Source organism: Antechinus flavipes, chromosome 4 (assembly GCF_016432865.1).
Source record: "Antechinus flavipes isolate AdamAnt ecotype Samford, QLD, Australia chromosome 4, AdamAnt_v2, whole genome shotgun sequence".
NCBI classification, from domain to species: domain Eukaryota; kingdom Metazoa; phylum Chordata; class Mammalia; order Dasyuromorphia; family Dasyuridae; genus Antechinus; species Antechinus flavipes.
This window is the reverse complement of record NC_067401.1, coordinates 287591343-287618910: the sequence shown is the minus strand read 5'-3', so window position 1 is coordinate 287618910 and position 27568 is coordinate 287591343. Positions and strand designations below refer to the sequence as shown.

The 27568-nt window shown below is 36.3% G+C and overlaps 1 pseudogene; it reads right to left on the bottom strand.

Annotated features, from left to right (window-relative positions):
- Positions 1-233: 233 nt before the first annotated feature.
- LOC127561520 (heterogeneous nuclear ribonucleoprotein M-like) overlaps positions 234-27568 on the bottom strand; it is a 33518-nt pseudogene continuing 6183 nt past the window's right edge.

Here is a 27568-nt window from a genome sequence, read left to right as displayed (position 1 = left end):
GTAACTGGTATTTATTATTAAAGTTGTAATGTCAACAAGATGCCACAACTACAAAAAAAATTGCATACATTGCAATCTCAATGCAAACAGTCAAATGGAATCCCAGTCATTAAAAAAGTAATTAAAATCACCTCAGAAAGCAACTGAATTTTAACATCTTTATACATCCAGCCAACAAATTAAAATGGTTAACAAGGAAAACAAAATACAAATTTGAAAGTCTGGTATTGACGTTAAAAAAAAAGGCATTTTCTATCAATTCATACATCAATCTCTCTGCCACTGAGCTTTATCTCATTCATCATCCAGCAGGCTCTCTCTGCCACCTCTGGGGACTCAAATTTAACCACGCCACAACCCTTGGATTTGCCATTCTCTATCTTGGATGTCTGCATACAACATATGACCACATTCATTGAATTTGTCTTTTAGCATTTTCCATGTAAAGTCAAAAGGGAGGTTTCTCACAAATATCTGGCAGGCTTTTCGAGCAACCCCAGGCATGTGGCCACCAGCACCTCCAAAAGACCCTGCAAAACTGCCTCCAAAATTTCCCCTATCCATTTCCGTAGCTCGGTCAAAGATACTTCCCATGTCCCATGTGCTCCATTCCTGAACATAGGGCTAAGCCCATAGTGGGATCCATTCTCTCTATGTTATTGGCACCCATATGGTCCAATCCCATACGCTCCATGTTATTGGCATCCATACGGTCCAAACCAATAGACATTCCATCCATAACTGGGCCCATGCAATCTATGCCAATTCCCAGCAGGCCCCATATGATCCATACTTAGACCCAAGCAATCCATGGTAGTGCCCATGCTATCCACACCTGATCCCATCCTTTCTATGATCGAGCCAACATGGTCTATAGAAGCAGCCATTCTCTCAATACCAAAACCCATGCCAGCCCCATTCTTTCTGCACCTGAACCTATCCTATCCATGGTTTGGCCCATCCTTTCAATGCTTGTAATCATGTGGTCTATGCCAAAAGGACCCATTCGTTCTATTCCTGACCCCATTCTCTCCACAGTTGACCCCATATGATCCATGACAAGGCCCATTCTCTCCATCTCAGACCCTACTCTATCCATCCCATTGCCTAGGCCAGAACCCATTTTTTTACATCCCAGCACCACCTATGCAGTCAATCCCAGGGCCCATCCTTTCGATTCCTGGTACACTGCCACCACCACCACCCATTCCCCTGCCAAGAGGTTCTCCAAAACTCCGAGCCATTCCCATCTCATTCCATGCAAAGTCTCTCTCAAATCTCCACCCATTCCTTGATCCATTTCTCCCATTTTGTTTATTCCAAATCCCATGCCTTCCATTCCCATTCCTGCAGGTTCTATGTAGCCCATTCCTATGCCCTTGTTTAGATGATTAGCATCAATGGGCTGTACTCCTGGTCCTAGTCCCATGCCAATACCACCAAGTTTATGAGGGAGTTGCTGGGGGTAGTCTGGAGGGAAAAAGTCACCCTTTGGCAAGGCCTCACATCCATCTTCATATGCATTGGTCTGTCAAATAGCAGCTGGCCATTGAACATTGATATAGCCTGAACTGCTTCAATTGACTTCAAAAGTAACAGTGCCGATTCCATGACTTTTTCCATCTTTATCTTCAAGAATGTCTGCTCTAACCACTATGCCAACCATACAGAACACTTCCTTCAGTTTCTTCCAGCCAACTTTATAATCCAGATTTGCTACAAATATAATCTCATTTGGGATGTTAGGATTATTTAGGATATTAGGTGGGATGTTAATCATTCCTGGGCCACCTGGTCCCATACCCATCCCACCAGTTGTAGCTTATCACATTTTGCATTGCTCTCCTGGCATCTTTACCATTAGGATCTTCTTTGACTTTCAGAGGTCTTCCACTCAGGCTATGCTTATTCAAAACTTCAGCAGCTTTTTTCATGCTTTCTTCCATCTTGCATTCAACAACAGTGCATCCTCTTGACTTTCCTTCAGCGTCCATTAAGAGCGCCACATATGTTACCTCACCAACTTTTTCTTTGACCAGGTCTTTAAGAGACTGCCACTTCACATCAAATGGTATATTTGTAATGAAGGCTCTGTATCTTTTAGTAAGGTTGGCATAGGATTCAAATCGATTCCCGCCTCTTTTCACATTTTTCTCCTTCCTCTTCTCATTTTGACATGATCATTCACCTTCACTTTTGGGGGTTGGGGTTCCATTCCTGCTTACTATGCCAGGTGCACCGCTATCTTCCTCCCTTTTGGATTCAGTTGCCACCACCTCCACAGCCAGTTCCACCCCTCATTCCCTATGTTTTCAAATACTTTACATAGTACTGGAGTTAATTGTTCTTTAAATGTTTGGTTAGAATTCACATGTAAAACCATCTGGTCCAGGAGATTTTTTTTTATGGAGTTGATTAATAACTTGTTCTATTTCTTTTTCTGAAATAGGACTATCTCAGCAATTTAGTCCCTCCTCTGTTAATCTGGGAAATTTATATTTTTGTAAGCATGCCTCCATTTCACTTAGGTTATCAAATTTATTGGCAGAAAGTTGGGCAAAGTAACTCCTAATTATTGCTCTAATTTCCTCTTCATTGGTGGAAAGTTCTCCCATTTCATTTTTAAGACTAACAATTTTATTTTCCTCTTTCCTTTTTCTAATCAAATTTACTAAAGATTTATCTATTTTGTTGGTTTTTTCATAAAACCAACTCAGTTTTATTTATTAATTCAATAATTTTTTAGTTTCAATTTTCTTAATCTTTTATTTTTAAAATTTCAAGTTTGGTATTTAGCATCTAGAGATATAAAATTTCCCCTTACTACCATTTTGGCTGCATCCCACACATTTTGGTATGTTGTCTCATTATTGTCATTCTCTTCTATGAAATTATTAATTGTGTCTATGATTTGCTGTTTCACCCATTAATTCTTTAGAATGAGATGGTTTAGTTTGAAATTACTTTTTGGTCTATTTTATTCTGGCTTTTTATTGAATGTAATTTTTATTGCATAATGATCTGAAAAAAAAGGATTTACTATTTCTGCCTTTCTGCATTTGATTTTGAAGTCTTTATGTCCTAATATATGGTCAATTTTTATATAGATTCTATGAACTGCTGAGAAGAAAGTGTACTTACTCCTTTCTTTCTCCATTCAATTTTTTCCAAAGATCTATCATCCCTAATTTTTCTAATATTCTATTTACCCCTTTAACTTCTTTCTTATTTATTTTGTGGTTTGATTTATCTAGTTTTGAGAGAGCTAGATTGAGATCTCCCACTATTATAGTTTTGCTGTCTATTTCTTCTTGCAGCTCTCTTAACTTCTCCTTTAGGAATTTCCATGCTATACTACTTAGTGCATATATGTTTAGTATTGATATTTCTTCATTGTCTATGGTACCCTTTAGCAAGATATAGTTTCCTTCCTTGTCTCTTTTAATTAGATCAATTTTTGCTTTTGCTTGATTTGTGATCAGGATAGCTACGCTTTCTTTTCTTCTTCTTCTTCTTCTTCTTCTTCTTCTTCTTCTTCTTCTTCTTCTTCTTCTTCTTCTTCTTCTTCTTCTTCTTCTTCTTCTTCTTCTTCTTCTTCTTCTTTTACTTAACCTGAAGGATAATTGATTTTGCTCCAGCCTTTTACCTTTACTCTGCTTTAAATGTGTTTCTTTTAAACAATATATTGTGGGATTATGTCTTTTAATCCAGTCTGCTATCTGCTTTTGCTTTTTGGGAGAGTTCACCCCATTCACATTTGCAGTTAAAACTACTAATTCTGCATTTCCTGCCATCTTATTATCTCCAGATTATACTTTTCTCTTTCTGTTTCCCCTTTCTCTTCTCCCCAGTATTTAACTTATGAGCACCACTTGTCTCAAGCAATCTTCCTCCTTTAGAATCCTTCCCCTTTAATGCAAACAAGATTAGAAGGGAAGCAACAAACTGGGAAAACATCTTCACAGTTAAAAGTTCTGATAAAGGCCTCATTTCCAAAATATATAGAGAACTGACTCAAATTTATAAGAAATCAAGCCATTCTCCAATTGATAAATGGTCAAAGGATATGAACAGACAATTTTCAGATGATGAAATTGAAACTATTGCCACTCATATGAAAGAGTGTTCCAAATCACTATTGATCAGAGAAATGCAAATTAAGATAACTCTGAGATACCACTACACACATGACAGGAAAAAATAATGATGAATGTTGGAGGGGATGTGGGAAAACTGGGACACTGATGCATTGTTGGTGGAATTGTCAATGAATCCAACCATTCTGGAGAGCAATCTGAAATTATGCCCCAAAAGTTATCAAACTGTGCATACCCTTTGATCCAGCAGTGTTACTTCTGGGCTTATATCCCAAGAAATACTAAAGGGAAAGGGACCTGTATGTGCCAAAATGTTTGTGGCAGCCCTGTTTGTAGTGGCTAAAAACTGGAAATTGAATAGATGCCCATCAATTGGAGAATGGCTGGGTAAATTGTGGTATATGAATGTTATGGAAATTATTGTTCTGTAAGAAATGACCAGCAGGATGAATACAGAGAGGCTTGGAGAGACTTACATGAACTGATGCTAAGTGAAATGAGCAGAACCAGGAGATCATTATACACTTCAACAACGATACTGTATGAGGATGTATTCTGATGGAAGTGGATTTCTTTGACAAAAAGACCTAACTCAGTTTCAATTGATAAATGATGGACAGAAGCAGCTACACCCAAAGAAAGAACACTGGGAAATGAATGTAAACTATCTGCATTTTTGTTTTTCTTCCTGGGTTATTTTTACCTTCTGAATCCAATTCTCCCTGTGCAACAAGAGAACTGTTCGGTTCTGCAAACATATATTGTATCTAGGATATACTGCAACATATTTAACATATATAGGACTGCTTGCCATCTAGGGGAGAGTGTAGAGGGAGGGAGGGGAAAAATTGGAACAGAAGTGAGTGCAAGGGATAATGTTGTAAAAAAAATTACCCTGGCATGGATTCTGTCAATAAAAAATTATTATAAAATAAAAAAAAAGAAAAAGTATATAAAAAAGAATCCTTCCCCTTTGAACCCCTCCCTCTTTCTTATACCTTTCCCCTACTATTTCTGTTTTCCCCTTCTATTTAGCCTATATCTTCCCTTTTCACTTTTCCCCTCCCTCTTTTCAATAAGGTGGGAGAAATTTCTCTGTAAATCAAATATGTTTAACATTTTCTCTTTGAACCAAACCTGAGGAGAGTAAGATTCACAAAATGTTCATCTCCCTCCCTTCTTTCCTGTAATGGGCTGAGGCTTGAGTTGATGCACTGAGGTCTTTGTTCAAGTCCTGATGTGTTGTATAGGAAATGACGATTTTGGTGGGTGGAGGCAGGGGAGTGGAAAGGGAAACGGAAAGAGAGACTGCTAGCTGGTTTCTTGACACAGTTGCTCGCATTGCTATCGTGACCCTCCTTCACCTCCGATCTTCCTTTCACCTGCAATCCCCCTTCACCTCTGCTGGCTGGCTTCCTGTCGCAGTTGCCCATATTGCTATCGCAATCCCCCTTCATCTCAAAAAGAATAAAGATTGAAGATTTTTCCCTTAATCTGAATTCCTGACTCTGGCTGATTTTAAATACACGGTCATCACATTTTCCCTCAAATGTATTAGGTTTCTTTTGCCTTTTCATGAAATGTAATTTCCCTCATTTTACCTCCATCCCCCCCCCCCTTTTTTTTTTTTTTGGTATAACCCCCTTTCCACCTCTAGTTACTTTTTTATATTATAATAGTAAAATCAAATTATACATGCACTCTCTATGTATACCCATAATAGAAATAGAGTTCTCAAGAGTTCTTTTTACCTTTTTATGCTTCTCTTGAATTATATATTTGGTCTTTTCATCAGAAATAAATGGAATTCACTTGTTTCATTGAGTGCCCATCTTCTTCCCTAGAAGAAAATGCTCAGATTATCAGGAAAGTTTATTCTTGGCTGCATTCCAAGTTCCTTTGTCTTTTAGAATATCAGATTACATGCCTTTCAGTCCTTTAAAGTGGAAGCTGCTAGATCCTGGGTGATCTTTATTGTAGCTCCTGAATATTTGAATTTTTTTTTCCTGGCTGCTCATAATATTTTCTCCTTGGTGTGGTAGTTCTGAAATTTAGCTATGATATTCCGTGTAGTTTTAATTTTGGGGTCTCTTTCGGGAGGTGTTCAGTGAATTCTTTCAATGGCTATTTTACTTCTGATTCTATGACATCAAGGCAGTTCTCTTTGATGATTTCCTGAAAAATAGTGTCTAGGCTCTTTATTTCATCATGGTTTTCAGGGAGTGAAATAATCCTTAGATTATATCTCCTAGATCTATTTTTCATGTCAGTTGTTTTCCCAAGTTAAATATTTTACATTTTTCTATTTTTTTCATTTTTTTTGTTTTGCTTGACTGATTCTTGATGTCTCATTGAGTCATTCATTTCCATTTGTTCAATTCTGATTTTTAGTGAATTATTTTCTTCATTTACTTTTTTTTTGTATTTTTTTCAATTGAGTTTTTAAATGATTGTTTTGTTTAATGGAATTTTTTTCCATTTCACAAATTCTGTTTTTCAGGGAGTTGTTTTCTTTTCCCACTTTATCAAATCTATCTTTTGATGAATTATATGCCTTTTCCAAACCCTCTTGCAGAGTTTTCCTTTCCTTTCCCCATTTTTCTTCTAGCTCTTTTTTGAGATCATTTTAAATTTCTTTTAGGAGAGCCTTGTGTGGTGGGGACCAGATTATATCACCCATTGGGACTTCATCTGGAGACAATGTGCTTTTAGTGTCCTCAGGGTTTGAAATATGTTCTTCTCTTTCACCATAGAAACTATCTATAGTTAGAGTTCTCTTTGCCTTTTTACTAATTTTTTTTTTAAGTTGGGATCTGCTTTTAGGGCAAGGGAAGTTTTCCAAACTTCCTCTACAGTCACCAGTGAAGTGGCAGTGGAACAGTAGCAGGGGCTGGGATTGTGCTGACTCACTCCTGGTGCTGATTGGGCATGGCCAGGTCCTGTGAAACTCCAGCACTTCGGAGTTTTAATTTTTACCTTCTGCATTTATGTTGGATGTTTTATAACTTCTCTGTTGATCTACTGGCTTGCAACCAGGGCAGAGTAGCCAACACTGTGTTAGAGTCTTCCCTCTAGATTCTTCACTGCTCAGAATCTACACTGCCCACAGAGACCATTTCCCTCCCGGGTCTGTACAGCATGCACTGGTGTCCTGTGCTTGGCTTCCCTCCCTGCCTGACCAAAACCAGCCTTTTCTGGTGATCTTTGAAATTGTCTTTTGCTGTTAATTTGCTGCACTCCCAACATTCATGAATTCTGCCAATCTAGAACTAATTCAGAGATGGAATTTAGTAATTAGTTGAGTGTCCAGGGAGAAGATCAGAAAGAAGCGTGTGTCCTCTCTGCCATATTGGCCCCGCCCCCATTTTCTGGAATTTCTATTACAATCAGCACAACCTGGGTTCAAGTCTCATCTTTTAAATATGCTGGATATGTAACCCTAGCCAAGTCATTTAATTTTTCAAAAATCCCAGAAAAATCTCTAAGACTACAAGTAGCAGAGCAGGTATTATATTGTCTCTGTACTATCAGAGTTTCCTCATCTGGGATTTCCCTGTATCAATGAAATCACAAATCCAGCCCATCAACGAGGACAAAGAAGCAATGTTACTAGGAATAAAAGTTTCTCATCCTGCCTATGTTCACCTCAAACTGCCCATCTGCCCCTCCCTCTCATCACTGGCTGACAGTTCTTCAGTTAAGATGCCAAAACAGCTAATATTCACTCACTCTGCATAAGTCATTTGCTGAGAGGTCCCTCTTCTCCCTTCCTCCTCATCCTTCATCACTCAGATATCTTCCCCCACTTTTTTTCTTTTTACTCCTATCCCAAATGAACAGAATGGTCTTTTTCCTTGTGAAAGAAAACTCCTATTCATATACCCTTGATTCCATCTCATGCTATCTTTTCCAGTCAAAAGCTCTTATTATCATGCCCACTAATCTTCAATATTTCCTTATTTTCTAGTTTTTCCCCTGCTGTATAAAAACATGCCTATGTCTCCTCCACCTTTTAAAAAAAACTCTCATGCAATCTGACCATTTCTTCTTGCTTTCTAAATGGCCCTCTTTAAGGTTAAATTCTTTGAAAAAGCCATTTATTAGCTTTCACTATGTTTCCCCTCACTTGCTATAACTGAAACTTCCCTCTTCAAAGTTACCAGTGATCCCTTAATTGCCAAGTATAATGGGTTTTAACCATCCTTATTCTTTCTGATCTCTCTGAAATCTTTGAGACTATTAATCACCATCTTCCTCTGAAAATGTTTTTCTCTCTAGGTTTTTCTGATGCTTTCCTGGTGTTTCTTCTTTGTTGCTTAATCATTTTCAGTTGTGTCTTGACTATTCATGACCATATATGGAGTTTTCTTGGCAAAGATTTTTTGCCATTTCCTTCTCCAGTTTAATTTACAAAGAGGAAACTAAGGCAAACATGCTTAGGTCTGGGGTCATATAGCTACTAAATGTCAAGGGCCAAATTTGAATTGGGGGAAAATGAGACTGGCACTTGTGGCATATAGCATTGTCTTGCTTCCAAGTCACTTTAAAAAAAAATTTTTTTTAGTAGTATTTCATTTTCCCAAATATATGTTAAGATAGTTTTCAACATTCATTTTTGTAAGACTTTATGTTCCAATTTTTTTCTCACTTTCTTCTCTCTCACTCCCAAGACAACAAGAACTGTGATATAGGTTATACATGTACAATCATTTTAAATGTTTCCACATTAGTCATGTTGAGGTTTCATCGATTCTTAATAAAGTTTTCATGGTTTGATGGAGAGAAAGGGAAGAAGGGCGAGAAAACAAGGACCGGACTTCCGGTTAAGATGGCGGAGAGGAGGCTCACAGTTGCATAAGCTCCGCGCTTTCTCTCACTATCCACTTCATTACAAGCCTCTGAATCAATGCTTGACTGAAAAAAACCCACAAATAGTTACCAAGAGAAGCCATCCTTGAGATCCGCCAAGAAAGGTCTGTCTTTACTGGAGGGCTGGGGCGGTTTTAGATCGGGCGCAGGCGGCGGGCAGCGGCAGTGAGAGCACGGGAGCAGACTGGAGAGGGGGTGGAGAGTGATCGTAGCCGTTTCTGCGGGGAGAGCTTCGCTACAGGTTTGGATAATTTCCTCCGGCAGCAAGTCAACAGCCCAGCAGAAAAGCTAAAAACACCGGGGCTGAAGAATACAACCGCAAACAGCTGAAGTCTCTCAGGACCTGGCCCCCCCCCCCCTTCCCCCCCCTCAGTGACTCAGCACGCTCTGGGATCTCAGAGCGCAGGCGCAGCACAGTCCTGCTAGTGCCTCACTGCTGCCACCTGCAGTCTGTAGAGGAAGCTCGATAACACACCCAGCCCCTCCCCCAAAGAAAGACTCCAGTTTTTTTTCTGTTTTTCTTTGGTAGTTTGTCTCTGATTAATAGACAGAATGAGCAAGAAGCTGAAGAGGACTTTAACCCTTGACAGCTTCTATACAGATAGAGAGCAGACTCTAAATCCTGAGGAGACTAAAAACAGACAGTCCCCAGGTGATTCCCCAAAGGAGGAGATCGGCTGTTCCTCAGCACAGATGAACCTCATAGAAGTGATTAAAAAGGCTCTCACAAGGGAGCTAGAAGAAAAATGGGAAAAGAGTCTGGAGAAAGTTAAAGAGAGAGTGGATAAAGAAGTAAAATCCTTGAAAAATAGGATTAGTGAACTGGAAACAGAAAACAGCTCTCTAAAAAACAAAATTGGCGAAATGGAAAAAAATTCCACAGAACAAAAGAACTCAATTGGACAATTAGAGAAAGATTTTAAAAAAGTGAGTGAAGAGAATACTTCACTGAAAATCAGAATTGAACAAGTGGAATTGAATGACTCGAGGAGACAAGAAGAATCAGTCAAGCAAATCCAAAAAAATCAAACAATGGAGAAAAATGTGAAATACCTTCTGGGGAAGACAACAGACCTGGAAAACAGATCCAGGAGAGACAATCTGAGAATCATTGGACTCCCAGAAAAACATGATGAAAAAAAAAGCGTGGACACTGTCTTCCAGGAAATTATCAAAGAGAACTGCCCAGAAGTCATAGGAACAGAGGAAAAAATAAACATTGAAAGGATTCATCGATCACCCACTGAAAGGGATCCTAAAATCAAAACACCAAGGAATATAGTGGCCAAATGCCAGAACCCTCAGGTGAAAGAAAAAATATTGCAAGCGGCTAGAAAAACCCAATTCAAGTATCAAGGAGCCACAATAAGGATCACCCAGGATCTGGCAGCATCCACATTAAAAGATCGAAGGGCCTGGAATATGATATTCCGAAAAGCTAAGGAACTTGGTATGCAACCAAAAATAACTTACCCAGCGAGAATGAGCATCTTTTTCCAGGGAAGAAGATGGACATTCAACGAAGTAAGCGAATTTCATCTATTTCTGATGAAAAAACCAGAACTTAACAAAAAGTTTGATCTACAAATATAGAACTCAAGAGAAATCTAAAAAGGTAAAGATTAATCTTGGGAACTATATTTTGACTATATAGATGTATAAAGAATACATGTATACCTTGTTCTAGAAATTGATGTGGAAAGGACATTGTACCAGAAAAAAGGGTAAAGTGGGGGTAGTACATCTCATGAAGAGGCATAGGAAACCTATTATATCTGAGAGAAAGAATGGAGGGGGATGAATATAGTGGGTATCTTACTGCCTTCAGAATTGGCTTTAAGTGAAAAATCTTAAGACATATTCAATCTATGGTGAAACTTCTCCCATCTCATTGAAAAGTGAGAAGGGAAAAGTGGAAAGGGAAGGAATAAGCTAAGGGGAAGGTAATACGGGAACTGGGAGGGAAAGGGGTAAGATAGGGGGAGGAACTCTAAGGAGGGGGGAGGGATACTAAAAAGGGAGGGCTGTGAGAAGCAAGGGGTGCTCACAAGCTTAATACTTGGAAGGGGGGGAAAGGGGAAAGAAGGGAGGAAAGCATAAACCGGGGTTAACAAGATGGCAAGTAATACAGAATTGGTCATTCTAACCATAAACGTGAACGGGGTAAACTCCCCCATAAAGAGGAAGCGGTTAGCAGAATGGATTAAAAGCCAGAATCCTACAATATGTTGTTTACAGGAAACACACCTGAAGCGGGGAGATACATGCAGGTTAAAGGTAAAAGGTTGGAGCAAAATCTACTATGCTTCAGGTGAAGTCAAAAAAGCAGGGGTAGCCATCCTGATCTCAGATCAAGCTAAAGCAAAAATTGACCTAATTAAAAGAGATAAGGAAGGACACTATATCTTGCTAAAGGGTAGCATGGATAATGAAGCACTATCTATATTAAACATATATGCACCAAGTGGGGTAGCATCTAAATTCTTAAAAGAGAAACTAAGAGAGCTGCAAGAAGAAATAGACAGTAAAACTATAATAGTGGGAGATCTTAACCTTGCACTCTCAGAATTAGATAAATCAAACCAGAAAATAAATAAGAAAGAAGTCAAAGAGGTAAACAGAATACTAGAAAAGCTAGATATGATAGATCTCTGGAGAAAATGTAATGGAGACAGAAAGGAATACACTTTCTTTTCAGCAGTTCATGGAACCTATACAAAAATTGACCATATATTAGGACATAAAAACCTCAAACTCAAATGTAGTAAGGCAGAAATAGTAAATGCATCCTTTTCAGACCACGATGCAATGAAAATTACATTCAACAAAAAAGCAGGGGGAAGTAGACCAAAAAATAATTGGAAACTAAATAATCTCATACTAAAGAATGATTGGGTAAAACAGCAAATCATAGACATAATTAATAACTTCACCCAAGAAAACGATAATAATGAGACATCATACCAAAATGTATGGGATGCAGCCAAAGCGGTAATAAGGGGAAATTTCATATCTCTAGAGGCCTATTTGTATAAAATAGAGAAAGAGAAGGTCAATGAATTGGGTTTGCAATTAAAAATGCTAGAAAAGGAACAAATTAAAAACCCCCAGTCAAACACTAAACTTGAAATTCTAAAAGTAAAAGGTGAGATCAATAAAATTGAAAGTAAAAAAACTATTGAATTGATTAATAAAACTAAGAGTTGGTTCTATGAAAAAACCAACAAAATAGACAAACCCTTAGTAAATCTGATTAAAAAAAGGAAAGAGGAAAATCAAATTGTTAGTCTTAAAAATGAAAAGGGAGAACTCACCACTAACGAAGAGGAAATTAGAGCAATAATCAGGAGTTACTTTGCCCAACTTTATGCCAATAAATTCGACAATTTAAATGAAATAGAAAAATACCTCCAAAAATACAGCTTGCCCAAACTAACAGAGGAAGAAGTAAATATCCTAAACAGTCCCATCTCAGAAAAAGAAATAGAACAAACTATCAATCAACTCCCTAAGAAAAAATCCCCAGGACCAGATGGATTTACATGTGAATTCTACCAAACATTTAAAGAACAATTAACTCCAATGTTATATAAACTATTTGAAAAAATAGGGATTGAAGGAGTCCTACCAAACTCCTTTTATGACACAGATATGGTACTGATACCTAAACCAGGTAGGCTGAAAACAGAGAAAGAAAATTATAGACCAATCTCCCTAATGAATATTGATGCTAAAATCTTAAATAAAATATTAGCAAAAAGATTACAGAAAATTGTCACCAGGATAATACACTATGACCAAGTAGGATTTATACCAGGAATGCAGGGCTGGTTCAATATTAGGAAAACTATTAACATAATTGACTATATCAATAACCAAACAAACAAAAACCACATGATCATCTCAATAGATGCAGAAAAAGCATTTGATAAAATCCAACATCCATTCCTAATAAAAACACTTGAGAGCATAGGAATAAATGGACTTTTCCTTAAAATAGTCAGGAGCATATATTTAAAACCATCAGTAAGCATCATATGCAATGGGGAAAAACTGGAACCTTTCCCAGTAAGATCTGGAGTGAAGCAAGGTTGCCCACTATCACCATTATTATTTAATATCGTATTAGAAACACTAGCCTCGGCAATAAGAGTCGAGAAAGATATAAAAGGAATTAGAGTAGGCAATGAGGAAACCAAACTATCACTCTTTGCAGATGATATGATGGTATACCTAGAGAACCCCAGAGATTCTACCAAAAAGCTATTGGAAATAATTCATAATTTTAGCAAAGTAGCTGGCTACAAAATAAATCCCCATAAATCCTCAGCATTTTTATACATCACCAACAAAACCCAACAGCAAGAGATACAAAGAGAAATTCCATTCAGAATAACTGTTGATACCATAAAATATTTGGGAATCTATCTACCAAAGGAAAGTCAGGAATTATATGAGCAAAATTATAAAAAAGTCTCCACACAAATAAAGTCAGACTTAAATAATTGGAAAAATATTAAGTGCTCTTGGATTGGCCGAGCGAACATAATAAAGATGACAATACTCCCTAAACTAATCTATTTATTTAGTGCTATACCAATCAGACTTCCAAGAAAATATTTTATTGATCTAGAAAAAATAACAACAAAATTCATATGGAACAATAAAAAGTCGAGAATCTCAAGGGAATTAATGAAAAAAAAATCAAATGAAGGTGGCCTAGCTGTACCTGATCTAAAATTATATTATAAAGCAGCAGTCACCAAAACCATTTGGTATTGGCTAAGAAATAGATTAGTGGATCAGTGGAAAAGGCTAGGCTCACAAGACAGAATAGTCAACTATAGCAATCTAGTGTTTGACAAACCCAAAGCCCCTAACTTCTGGGAAAAGAATTCATTATTTGATAAAAACTGCTGGGATAATTGGAAATTAGTATGGCAGAAATTAGGCATGGACCCACACTTAACACCATATACCAAGATAAGATCAAAATGGGTCTATGACCTAGGCATAAAGAACGAGACTATAAATAAATTAGAGGAACATAGAATAGTTTATCTCTCAGACTTGTGGAGGAGAAAGAAATTTGTGACCAAAGATGAACTAGAGACCATTACTGATCACAGAATAGAAAATTTCGACTACATCAAATTAAAAAGCCTTTGTACAAATAAAACTAATGCAAACAAGATTAGAAGGAAGCGACAAACTGGGAAAACATTTTCACAGTTAAAGGTTCTGATAAAGGCCTCATTTCCAAAATATATAGAGAACTGACTCAAATTTATAAGAAATCAAGCCATTCTCCAATTGATAAATGGTCAAAGGATATGAACAGACAATTTTCAGAGGATGAGATTGAAACTATTACCACTCATATGAAGGAGTGTTCCAAATCATTATTGATCAGAGAAATGCAAATTAAGACAACTCTGAGATACCACTACACACCTGTCAGATTGGCTAAGATGACAGGAAAAAATAATGATGAATGTTGGAGGGGATGCGGGAAAACTGGGACACTAATGCATTGTTGGTGGAGTTGTGAACGAATCCAACCATTCTGGAGAGCAATCTGGAATTATGCCCAAAAAATTATCAAAATGTGCATATCCTTTGATCCAGCAGTGTTTCTATTGGGCTTATATCCCAAAGAAATACTAAAGAAGGGAAAGGGACCTGTATGTGCCAAAATGTTTGTAGCAGCCCTGTTTGTAGTGGCTAGAAACTGGAAAATGAATGGATGCCCATCAATTGGAGAATGGCTGGGTAAATTGTGGTATATGAATGTTATGGAATATTATTGTTCTGTAAGAAATGACCAGCAGGATGAATACAGAGAGGCTTGGAGAGACCTACATGAACTGATGCTAAGTGAAATGAGCAGAACCAGGAGATTATTATACACTTCGACAACGATATTGTATGAGGACATATTTTGATGGAAGTGGATTTCTTTGACAAAGAGACCTGAGTTTCAATTGATAAATGACGGACAAAAGCAGCTACACCCAAAGAAAGAACACTGGGAAACGAATGTGAACTATCTGCATTTTTGTTTCTCTTCCCGGATTATTTATACCTTCTGAATCCAATTCTCCCTATGCAACAAGAGAACTGTTCGGTTCTGCAAACATATATTGTATCTAGGATATACTGCAACATATCCAACATATAAAGGACTGCTTGCCATCTAGGGGAGGGGGTGGAGGGAGGGAGGGGAAAAAAATCGGAACAGAAATGAGTGTAAATATAATGTAATTATTAAATAAAAAAATTAAAAAAAAAAAAAAAAAAAAAAAAAAAAAAAGAGAAAACAAGGACCAAGATCAATGAATAAATGCTTCACATTAGAACAGATAAAATGGTTTCATTTTGATTAGAATTCTTAGGAAGTGTTTAAAGAGCTGTTTATCTTCCAGACTCCTAATTAAGACATAGTATTTCCCTAAACAGGAAAACTTAGAATTCCTAAATTGCTTTGGTGCTTTTAGTTGATCAGTGCTTTCTGTTTTCTGCTCAGTAGATGCAGTATTCTGAGCACAACAATCCTTCCATAGGTGCTGCTGACTGATGAGCAATTTTTAAGCCATTTATATAAATTGTTGTGACCCCAGTGTGTGGCCAGCTGTTCTCTAGGAATCAGAACAAATGAAAGACTAAAATGTCAGATGTCTGAGGTACATGGAACAGTGAATAATAGCTTATATGTGTTGGTATGTCTTACTTTATGAAATAGGTCATACTTCATGCTACCTATTTTGAAATGTTTTTTAAGTTTCCTTTTTGTATAAGGAAACAAATTTTAAACAATGTAAGCAAGCTGTGCCTAACCATTTGAGGTTTTCTTGGCAAAGATACTGGAGTGGTTTACCATTTCCTTCTCTAGCTTTTTTTTTTTTTTTTTAACCGATGAGGAACTAAGGCAGATAGGATTAAGTGAATTGCCTAGGATCACATAAATAGTAAATATATGAAATCAGATTTGAACTCAGGAAGATGAGTCTTCCTGACTCTAGGTCCAGAGCTCTATTTACTGCCTAATTATCCATTTATTTATAAATTTATAATATCTTAATTCAAAGCATTCCTATGTCTATATATCCAGCCTTTATTTCTCTTTAATCTTGTATTACATACTACATGCTTTCCAAAATCAATGCTTTTTCCACAATTGAAACTCATTGCCCCTCAATCCATACTACTTACTAATTTTCCTATTTCTATTGAAGATACCACCTTGTTACTCAGGTTCATAACTTTGGAATCATCCTTGACCTCAAGTCTAACAATTTAGTGATGATTATATATCGCCAAAACTTGTTAATTCTACCTCCACATCTCTTCTCTTTATTTACATAGCTGCTACCTTAGTTCTTTCCCCCATCAACTTTCTCCTAAACTATTATAATAGCCACCTAATTAGTCTCCCTATCCCATCTCTCTTGTCTCCATAAAGAAGCCAGGAGTTAGTTTGTAGGCAAACTGGAGGTTTGTGAGCAAAAGAATGATTTGGTCACTAAAGAACTGACCTAAAAAGATATGCTCCTAAAGCAGATTATTTCAGTGGCCATGTGTAGAACAGATTGATGAAGCAAGCAAAGATACAAAATAAGGAAGTTATTATCCAATTGAAAGGTGAGCTATGTTTGAAATAGGTTGTGAATATGTGAATAGAGGAAAATGGAAAAATATGAGGAGTTGTGATGTAGAAACAATGATATTTAGCAACGCGTGATATGTTAGGGGATAGAGTCAAGGGAGTAGGTTTAATCTGGAGTTAGTCAGAAGTAAACAAAGCTCTAAAGTCAACAGGCACTTATTTTAATTATCTGCACTCATTCAGATTGCAATAGAAAAATATTAGGAGCTAATATAGGGCAGTATGTCTTAACATGAACAATGGCTTATGCAGTAAGTGATATGTATACTCAAGGTAAGATGTTTTTTTCCAAACAGATAGAGGCTGAGTCCTTGCTTTTCTTTACATAAGTAGAATCTTCTTTCAAGATTATTGCAGTTTTAGGAAATCTAGTTCCATGAATAGGACCAATAAATTTGTTTCTATCAAGGGCTAAGGACACATAGTTAAAAAATAGAAGGAGAAATGGAAGTAAAAATAATTGGATTTAGCACATTTTTCCCCATTAGAGTGTGCTTTGAGGGCAGGGGCTATTTTTCCCTTTATTTCTATCCTCAGCTCTTAGTGCAATGCCTGGCAAGAGTATAAGAAATGCTCATGGGCTTGAATTTGGTTAATTTAATCTTGTTATTTTTCTCTTGAAAAAGACACAACAATTAGGAAAGTATATAGATATAGTAAAAAGAGAAGAAAAGACAAGGAAAGGAGGGAGAAGTAACAAGTGCAGATTGAGTCTTCCTGTAGCATGTTTAACACTATGCAAAGGCTGTGTGGGCTATACAAAGAATTATAATACAAGAAACATACAGGAAGCTTATACACTGGAAATAAAACAAAGAGAGAGAAAGAGAGAGAGAGAAAGAGAGAGAGAGAGAGAGAGAGAGAGAGAGCTGAATCAATTGATCAGTGAGTATTTATTCAGCATCTACTTATTTTATGTCAAACATTGTTCTAGGAATTGGGGCTACAAAACAAAACAGTAACTCTTGTCTTCAAGGAGTTAATATTCTAACAGAAGAAACAACACATACCCAGATAAATAAGCACAAACTACATACAAAAGGCAAATGTAAAGTAATGATGAGAATGACATTAACAGACAGGAGTATCAGGAAAGGCCTCCTGGATGAGGAGACATGAGCTGATCTTTGAAGGGAACCAGACAGGAAAGAAGTGAATCTGTTTGAGGAATATGAAACAATCTGGGTAAAAAGCATAGAGTCTAGGGATATAATATTTTATATGAGGAACAGAAAGTAGGCCAATTTGGATAAAATAAAGATTTCATGTAGGGTGATAATGTAAAATCATTGTGGAAAAAATAAGTGGAGAGAATTTGAGAAGGGCTTTAAAAATCAAATAGAAAAGACTGCATTTTTAGAGCCAATATGGTGCTACTCAGCAGGGAAAAATAACATAATCTGACTTATGTTTTAGGAATATCAATTTAGTGATTTATGGCAGATAGTTTGGAGAGGGGTGAAACTGAAAATAGGAAGATTAAAAGACTTGCAGCAGTCTTTGTGAGAAGTAATAAAAGATTGCCACTGGGTGAATGACAAAAAAAAATGTAAAATATTTTATGGAGGTAAAATATTCAAGACTTGGCAAATGACTGGAAAAGTGTGATGATACAGAGTAAAGAGTGGAAATTGATGTCAAGGGGATGAACATGGATAACTAGTAGGATGGCCATTCCCTAAACAAAAATATAGACATTAGGAAGAGGAGCAGGATTAGGGGAAAAGACATTAAGTTTGTTGTGGACATGTTGAATTTGAGATTTTTAGTAACTTTGGAAACAGTAGTATCAGTTTAGTGACGAACTAGGGAACCTGATTGTAAAAGGTTGAGAAGAGAGTGAGAAAAAAGGAAGTAAATACAACAGATAGTTCTACTTGAGATGATGATAAGATCATCACTCTCATCAAAAATGGGTTAAAGAGGGAACAATACATATATAATTAGAGGGGTATAAAAGTCTTTTAAATTCAGAAAGAAGTAAGAGGCTAACAGGATATGAAAGGGGGGAGAGGATAATGGAGGAATTTTGAAAGGGAATCTTACTCATATCAAATCTTGGTTACATAAGAGAATAACATATATATTTAGAAGGAAATAAAAGTCTAAATACATAAAGAAACATATAAGATGGTGAAGGAATAGGTTAAGGGGTATGGTACAGAAGTATGTGTAGATTAACAGGAATGAGATAAAGAGGGAACTGCACATATATATTTAGAAGGGTATAAAAAGTCTTCTAAATTTAGATGTGAAATAAAAGGACAAGAAAGAATGGGGGGAGAGGATAAAGGGATCCTTGGAAGTAAGGTAGATTAACAATAGGGCAAGATAGCAGATTGAACTAAAGCAAAAGAATCAGGAGGGATAGGAAATAAGAGAGACACACACAAACATAAAAGAAAGATAAGGAATAAAATTTATTATATAAAAAAAGCACAGGGCTAGTAATCATGATCTCAAATAAAATTAAAGCTAAAATACACTTTAAAAAAGAGAAAAATAGGGAACTCATATGTCTGCCATATTTTAGCATATGTCTGTCATTATTTTAGACTATTTAAAATAACTAGATAGTGTAAGCTTGGTTTATTTCTGTGATATAGGAAATGACAAGTTGGTAGAGCTAAAAATATGGAAAAACTTGGACTTATATATATATTATTAAAGATTTTTATTTACAAAGTATATGCGTGGGTAATTTTCCAACATTGACCCTTGCAAATTTTCCCCTCATTCTCCCTTCCCCCGCCCCTAACTGGCAAGTAGCCCAATACATGTTAAATATGTTAAAATACATGTTAGATCCAATATATGTATATATATTTATATAGTTATCTTGTTACACAAGAAAAATCAGATGAAGAAGAAAAAAGAAAAACTGAGAAAGAAAACAAAATGCAAGCAAATAACAACAAAGAGAGTGAGCATACTATGTTGTGTTCCAAATTCTGTTCCCATGGTTCTCTTTCTGAGTGTAGATGGCTCTCTTCATCACTGAACCAGTGGAACTGCTTTGAATCATTGTTGGATAGAGCCACGTCCATCAGAATTGATTGTCATATAATCTTCTTGTTGCAGTGTATAATGATCTCCAGGTTCTGCTCATTTTACTTAGCATCAGTTCATGTAGGTCTCTCCAAGACTCTCTGAAATCATCCTGCTGGTCGTTTCTTACAGAACAATAATATTCCATAATATTCATATACCATAATTTATTCAGCCATTCTCCAATTGATGAGAATCCACTCAGTTTCTAGTTTCTTACCACTACAAAAAGGGCTGCTACAAACATTTTTGCACATGTGGGCTCCTTTCCCTTCTTTAAGATCTCCTTGGGATACAAGCCCAATAGAAACACTACTGGGTCAAAGGGTATGCACAATTTTATAACTTTTTGAGCATATAGTTCCAAACTGCTTTCCAAAATGATTGGATCCATTCACAGTTCCATCAACAATGTATCAGTGTCCCAATTGTCCCACATCCCCTCTAATAATCCTTGTGTCTATGATTTGCTTTTTGATCCATTCATTCTTTAGGATGAGATTATTTATTTTCCAATTTTTTGGAGGTCTATTTTCTCCTGGTCCTTTATTGAATGTAATTTTTATTGCATTGTGATCTGAAAAAAAACCATTTACTATTTCTGCCTTTCTGCATTTGATTTTGAGGTCTTTATGGCCTAATATATGGTCAATTTTTGCATTGGTTCCATGAAATGCTGAGAAGAAAGTGTACTTCTTTCTGTCTCCATTCACTTTTCTTCAAAGATCTATCATATCTAGTTTTTCTACTATTCCATTTACCTCTTTAACTTCTTTTTTAATTTATTTTGTGGTTTGATTTATCTAGTTCTGAGAGAGAAAGGTTGAGATCTCCCACTATTATAGTTTGCTGTCTATTTTTTCTTGCAACTCTCTTAACTTCTCCTTTAGGAATTTAGATGCTACACTGCTTGGTACATATATGTTTAATATTGATATTGCTTCATTATCTATGGTATCCTTTAGCAAGATATAGTTTCCTTCCTTATCTCTTTTGATTAGATCAATTTTTGCTTTTGCTTAATCTGAGATCAGGATGGCTACCCCTGCTTTTTTTACTTCACCTAAAGCATATTAGATTCTGCTCCAGCCTTTTACCTTTACTCTATATGTAGCACTCTGCTTTAAATGTGTTTCTTGTAAACATTGTATTCTGGATTCTGGCTTTTAATCTAGTCTGCTATCTGCTTACATTTTATGGGAGAGTTTGCCCCATTTACATTTATAGTTAAAATTAGTAATTCTGTATTTCTTGCCATCTTCTTAACCCCAAATTATACTTTTCTCTTTTCTTTTGCCCTTTTCTTCCTCCCCAGTATTTTACTTATGAGCACTACTTGCCTCAAGTAGGCCTCCCCCAGAGACCCTCTCTCTTTCTTTTATTTTTCCTCTACTATTTCTCTTTTCCTTTCTATTTAGCCTACCCCTTCCCTTTTCCCCTTTCCCCTCCCACTATTCTATAAGATGAGAGATGTTTCTTCGTGAAACCAAATATTTCTAATATTCTTTCTTTGGGCTAAATCTAAAGAGAGCAAGATTCACACAATATTTGTCACCCTCCCTTCTTTCCCTCAATTATAATATGTTTTCTTTGCTTCACTTGAGATATAATTTCCCTCATTTTACCTCCACTTTCCCTTTTTTTTTCTGTTACAATTCTCTTTCCATCTTTTTTGTCTTTTTTATATTATAACAGTAAAATCAGATTATGTATGTACTCTCAACATATACTCATAACAGAAATACAGTTCTCAAGAGTTTTTTTTTTCTTTTTACCTTTTTATGCTTCTCTTAAATTCTATTTTTGGAGGGCAAATTTTTTCTTTAGCTCTGGTCTTTTAATCAAAAATAAAGAATTTTCCAGTTTCATTGAATGTCCATCTTCTTCCCTAAAAGAAAATACTCAGTTTAGCAGGCTAATTTATTCTTGGCTGCACTCCAAGTTCCTTCACCTTTTGGAATATTAGATTCCAGGCCCTTAGATACTTTAAAATGGAAGCTGCTAGGTCCTGAGTAATCCTTATTGTGGCTCCTTGGTATTTGAACTGTTTCTTTCTGATTGCTTGTAATATTTTCCTTGGTTTGATAGTTGCTCCAATTTAGCCATGATATTCCTTGGGGTTTTAATTTTGGGGTCTCTTTCAGGAGGCGCTCAGTGATTTTTTTCATTGGTCATTTTATCTTCTGATTCTATGATATCCAGGCAGTTCTCTTTGATGATTTCCTTAAAGATAATGTCTAGCCTCTTTTTTTCATCATGTATTTCAGGGAATCCAATAATCCTTAGATTGTGCCTCCTATATCTATTTTCCAGGTCTATTGTTTTCCCAAATAGGTATTTTACATTTTTTCCATTTTTTTTCATTTTTTTTGCTTTTGCTTGACTGATTCTTGTTTTCTCATTTAGTCATTCATTACCAGTTGTTCAATTCTGAATTTTAATGATTTATTTTTTTCATTTACTTTTTTTATTACTTCTTTTTGTACTTGTCCAATTGAATTTTTAAATGAGTTATTTTGTTCAATGGAATTTTTTTCCATTCCACAAATTCTGTTTTTTAAGGACTTATTTTTTTTTCTGTTTCATAAATTCTGTTTTTATGAGAGTTTCTTTCTTTTTCCATTTTCTCAAATCTATCTTTTAATGAATTATATGCTTTTTTCCAAACCCTCTTGCAAATTTTTCATTTCCTTTCCCCAGTTTTCTTCTAGCTCTCTTTTGAGATCCTTTCAAATTTCTTTTAGGAGAGCCTTGTGTGATGGGGACTATGTTATATTGCCTTTTAGAGCTTCATCTGGAGACAATTTGCCATTATTCTCCTCAGCGTTTAAAATCTTTTCCTCTCCTTCACCATAAAAACTGTATATCATCAGAGTCCTCTTTACTTTTTTACTCATTTTTTGAAAATGTTAAGATCTGCCTCTAGGGCAGGGGAGGTTTTCCATGCTGCAGCAGTTGTGCTGGGTCAGTGCTGATTCACTCCCAGTGCTGGATGGTCATGGCCAGGTCCCATGAGATTCTGATCTTTTGGGGTTCACTTTTGTGTCTGTGTTGGATGTTTTATAACTTCCCTATTGATGTACTGGTTTGCAACCAGGGCAGAATGGCCAACACTGCTATAGATTCCTGTGGATTCCTCCCCATAGATTCTCTGCCATGTAGAGTCAGCAACACTGGGGAATCAGCAATGCTGGCAGAGTTAGCAATGCCCTGGGGCTCTGTGCTGTCTGTGCTGGCATTTGTGGTCAGCTGTTTGTGCTTCACTGCTTCCCTCTTGTTTCCAGACCTTTTCTGGTCTGTATCTTCCCCATAGATTCTCTTTCACATGGAATCAGCACCGCCAGCTGGAGTCCCCACTGTCCCAGGTCTCTGCACTGTCTGCTCTGGTATTTGTACTCATCTGGTTGCCCTGGCTGCCTCTCTCCTGTTTTCAATTGAAACAGACCTTTTCTGGTGATCTTCAGAATTATCTTCTGCTGATAATTTGTTGCACTTCCAATATTTGTGGGTTCTGACAGTTCATGGCTAATTCAGAGGCTAGTTTCTTAATTAGTGTGAGGGTTGCAGAGAAGATCAGAGAGAAATGTGTGCGATCTCCACCATCTTGGCTCTGCCCCAAAACTTGGACTTAAAAAGAAAGTTGTTATCCATTTTCAGAGAAACAGAGGACAAACAAATGTGGTATAGTTTTAGATAGATGTATATGAATGTATAATTATGTAGGTGTGTATGATTTATATATAATGTATATTTCTGTGTATGTTTATGTATACCTATATATATCTCTATATATATACATTGTATATGTGTGTAAATATATGTGTGGGTGGGTGGGTAGGAGTATTTCCACTTAATTATAGCATTCTTGGGGAAGGAAGGAAAGAAAGAGAGGAAAAGAATAAAGTAAAAAGTGCACAGATAAAAAACAAAAGAATACCTACAAGAAGGCAAAGAAAAGATGGATAGGGACAGCTCTGAAGACAATGTGTAGTATTTATTGCATAGACATTCTTCAAGGAAATTTATTGTGTTATATTTTTAATCCTCTCATGTTTTGTTGCACACATGACAATGTTTTTTTCTTCTCCTATTTTATATTTAAATTTTCAGTAAATTGTTTAAAAAATAAGTCACCTAGTCCAATCCCTTCGTTTTAAAGATCAGGAAACATGCAAAATAAATGCAAAATAGTTTTAGGAAGGTGAACACTATAAAGTAAGAGGATTAGGAAAAATCCTATGTAGGAAGTTGCACCTGAGCTGATCCTTAGAGGGACACAGAGATTCCAGGAAATGGAGAAATTGGGTAGAACATTCTTGGCACAGGAGACAGCTTGTACAAAGACATAAAGGCAAAAGATTAGGAAATGGAATTAAGGAAATAGTAATTAGTTCAGTTTGGTTGGAACATACACTGGAGAAGAAAAGAATAAATAGAGTAAAGGGGTACAAATGATAGCTTGTTTTCATATATTTGAAAAGGTATCATGTTGAAGAAGGTTTAGCTTTCTTTTGGGTAGCTTCATAGGGCAGAACTAAAACTGCAGGGACAGATTTTGGCTCAGAGTAAGAACTAGGTCAGAGAATTGTGAAATAATTAGTATTTTAAAAAATAAATCCAACTTGCTTTTCAATTCTAAATTCTCCTAGAAAACTCAGCTAACACTTTTCACAATATGTTAGGCCTTAAATTTACAAACTCTCTGTGAATGTATTCTAATTAAAACGTCCATTTTATGTTAATACCAAAAAGCTCCTTACTTTTTTTTCTTAATAGTACAGTATAAAACACATTATCTCATTGGGACATGGATCTGATTTTCCAAAAGAGCTGGGAGAAAGGTGAAAGAAAAACTATTCAATGTAATTTTCTCTCAAGCAACAATTTCCAAGAGTCCCTTTAACTTCTATGCCTTGATTAAATGTTCTTTTCTTTGTTTTATACCAGGGTCCCTACCCTTTCTACAAAATATAACTGTTTTTAAAATCCTGAGAACTAAAGCCTTGAATCTCCATCCTTAAGAAAGAAATTAAAGCAAAGCAAGGCAAATCAATAAGCATTTATTATTTATTTTGTGTCAGGCACTGTTCTGGAGATACAAATGCAAGCAAAAGAAACTGCTTCAAGGAATTTACATTTTGATGGGGGAGGACAATATACAAAAGATAAATAAAAATGGGGAGAAGGTTATCTAATTTGGGGTATGGTATTCAAATCCAGAAAGTCAGAAACAAAGCAGAAAGGGAATGAAGGGATCCCAAAGCAGGATCCTTGGAAGAAATTGCCAATGGGAGGAGAAGAGACAGAATATAGGAATGTTCTCTCTCTGTCTCTCTGTCTCTGTCTCTCTCTCATCTCTGTCTCTGTCTGCCTGCCTGTCTCTCTCTCTCTCTCTTTCTCAATGTGTGTGTGTGTCTCTATATCTCTCTTTCTATCTCCTATGTCTCTATCTCTATATCCGTTTCTGTCTCTCCAAAAACATTTTTCCCATTTGAATATAATAGCAATAATTTACATACCTGACACAATGTAGAAGACCTTGAATTTCTAGTTCTAAGAATTATGTTCTGCACAGTGTCAATGTTCAACAAATGGAAAGTTGGTGGTATTGAGGGGAGATAATATAGAATTGTGGAAAGAACACTGAATTAAATATCAGAAGACAGATTCTGGCCCTGATTTTGCCATGAAATAGCTTTGGGACCCTAAACAAATCATTTAACCACAGCTATACTTTCCTCATCTGTAAAATGAAAGGGTTGGCCTAGAAAATTTGTAAAGTTCTCTTACAACTCTAAATCCTCTTATCATCAAATGACCAAAGGTTCCTCCTACATGTAATGTTTTATGGCTCTGTGAAAAGTATGATAATCAGAAGCTTTAGACAGAGAACTGACTTTGAAACAATAATAATAATTTATACATGTCTACCTCAATTTTTTCTTCTGTAAATGAAGTTTGTACTCGATCACATCTAAAACATCCAGTTTTAATGTTCTATTATTCTATTAAAATTTTGTGAGGATAATGATCTTCATATAGAGAATACTGGACCAGAAGTACCAGAGCAATGGCAAGTATAATTTATACCATATTATGTCATGTAGTTCCAATTTCCTCATGTGTAAAAGGAGATTAAATTCAATGATCTTTTAGGTATGTTTCAGCTCTAAATTTGTCATCTTACAACTCCATGTTTCTCACATTTTAAAGTTTCATGGACAACTTTTTTTTTTCTTCTGAGGAAATTGGGGTTAAGTGACTTGCCCATGGTCACACAGCTAGGAAGTGTTAAGTGTTTGGGATCAAATTTGAACTCAGGTCTTCCTGACTTCAGGACTGGTGCTCTATCACTGCACCACCTAGCTGCTCCTCCATGGAAAACTTTAAGGGGAAATATAAGACTAGCTCTTTGGCTGAGTTCACAGAAGGACAATTAAAAATGAATCTAATTATAAGCAAAACAACAACAAAAACTCAAACAAAATGCAAAAATAAAAAATGCAAATAAAGTGAAATAGAGTAGGGAACCAGTTATAGGGTTTAAAAAAAAGTCAGCAGTGTAAAATTTAGTGACTATAGAATAAGGACTTTTTAGTGGTTGGAAAGGGGACCAAAGTAGCTAAGTAGCACAACTTGCTGATAAAACCCAATAACAATGGCAAACTAAAGCAAGGAGAATTTGAGTTACACAAGCAAAGTGAGGTAACTGGGCAACGTGATGGGAGGAGAAAATAAAGGGAGACTGATAGTGCAGGAAATTATGTCTGAAGCAATTATCCAGAGCATACTGGATTCTAACCACCACTGACACAGGAGATCATAAGCTAGTGCTAAGGCTTTTTCAGGTCAATGGATATCAGGTGAGCTCCAAGCAAAGTCCTTTTCACCTATAGGAGTGAACACCAAGAACTAGGATCCCAAGATAATAAGATAAGTTCATATACCAAAAATCTAAGAACTGGGAAAGCAACATCAAAAATTACAAACCAGGATCTAAATCCCCAAATGAGATAGGTTTTGTTTTTGTTTTTGTTTTTTAAGTCAAAGGCATTGAAGTCCATCTTCATGTATATCTTAGGCAAGTGCTAATTCACTATGCCTCAGCCTTTCAAATTAGTGGCAGCCCAGACACCAAATCTCTTGGTAGCATGGTGGCAAGAGCCTGGAGGCAATAAGAACCAGAATCAAGCCCAGAATCTCAGGCACCTCAGCTACCATAAGGGATGAAAATCAAATCAACATCATAGCCGGGGTCTAGGAATTGTGAGACAATCTGTTGTCCTATGGTTATCAGGTACTCTCTTTGTCCTCCTTTAAGTGAGAGTCAAAAACTATTTATTCACAGTCTCTCCTCCTCATACCACTCCTCAATCCCTCCTTCACATTCATTTCAGCACTCTAGTGCTCCTACCTCAATCTATTCATTCCTTCCATTGGACCTTCTGGAATCCATCCTCTCTTCATTCTGTTGTTAAGAAACTACCCTTATGGAAAGAGCTCTCCACATCCAAAGAGAGAACTATGGAGACTGAATATGGATCAAAGCAGATTATTTTTCATTGTTTGTTGTTGTTGTATTGTTTGCTTTTTTTCCTTTCTCATGGTTCTCTCCCTTTTGATCTGATTTTTCTTGTACATATGATGAATATGGAAATACACTTAGAAGAATTGTACGTGTTTAATCTATATTATATTTCTTGCTATCTATGGGGTAGAGGGGGGAAGTTGGAAGACAAAGTTTTGTGAAGGTGAATGTTGAAAACTATTTTTGCATGTATTTGGAAAAATAAAATACTATTAAAAAAGAAACTACTCTTCATATTAGATCTCTTCCTTTCACATTCGTTTTATCTTGTAGTACTCATTGGAACCTAGCTTCCCCTAA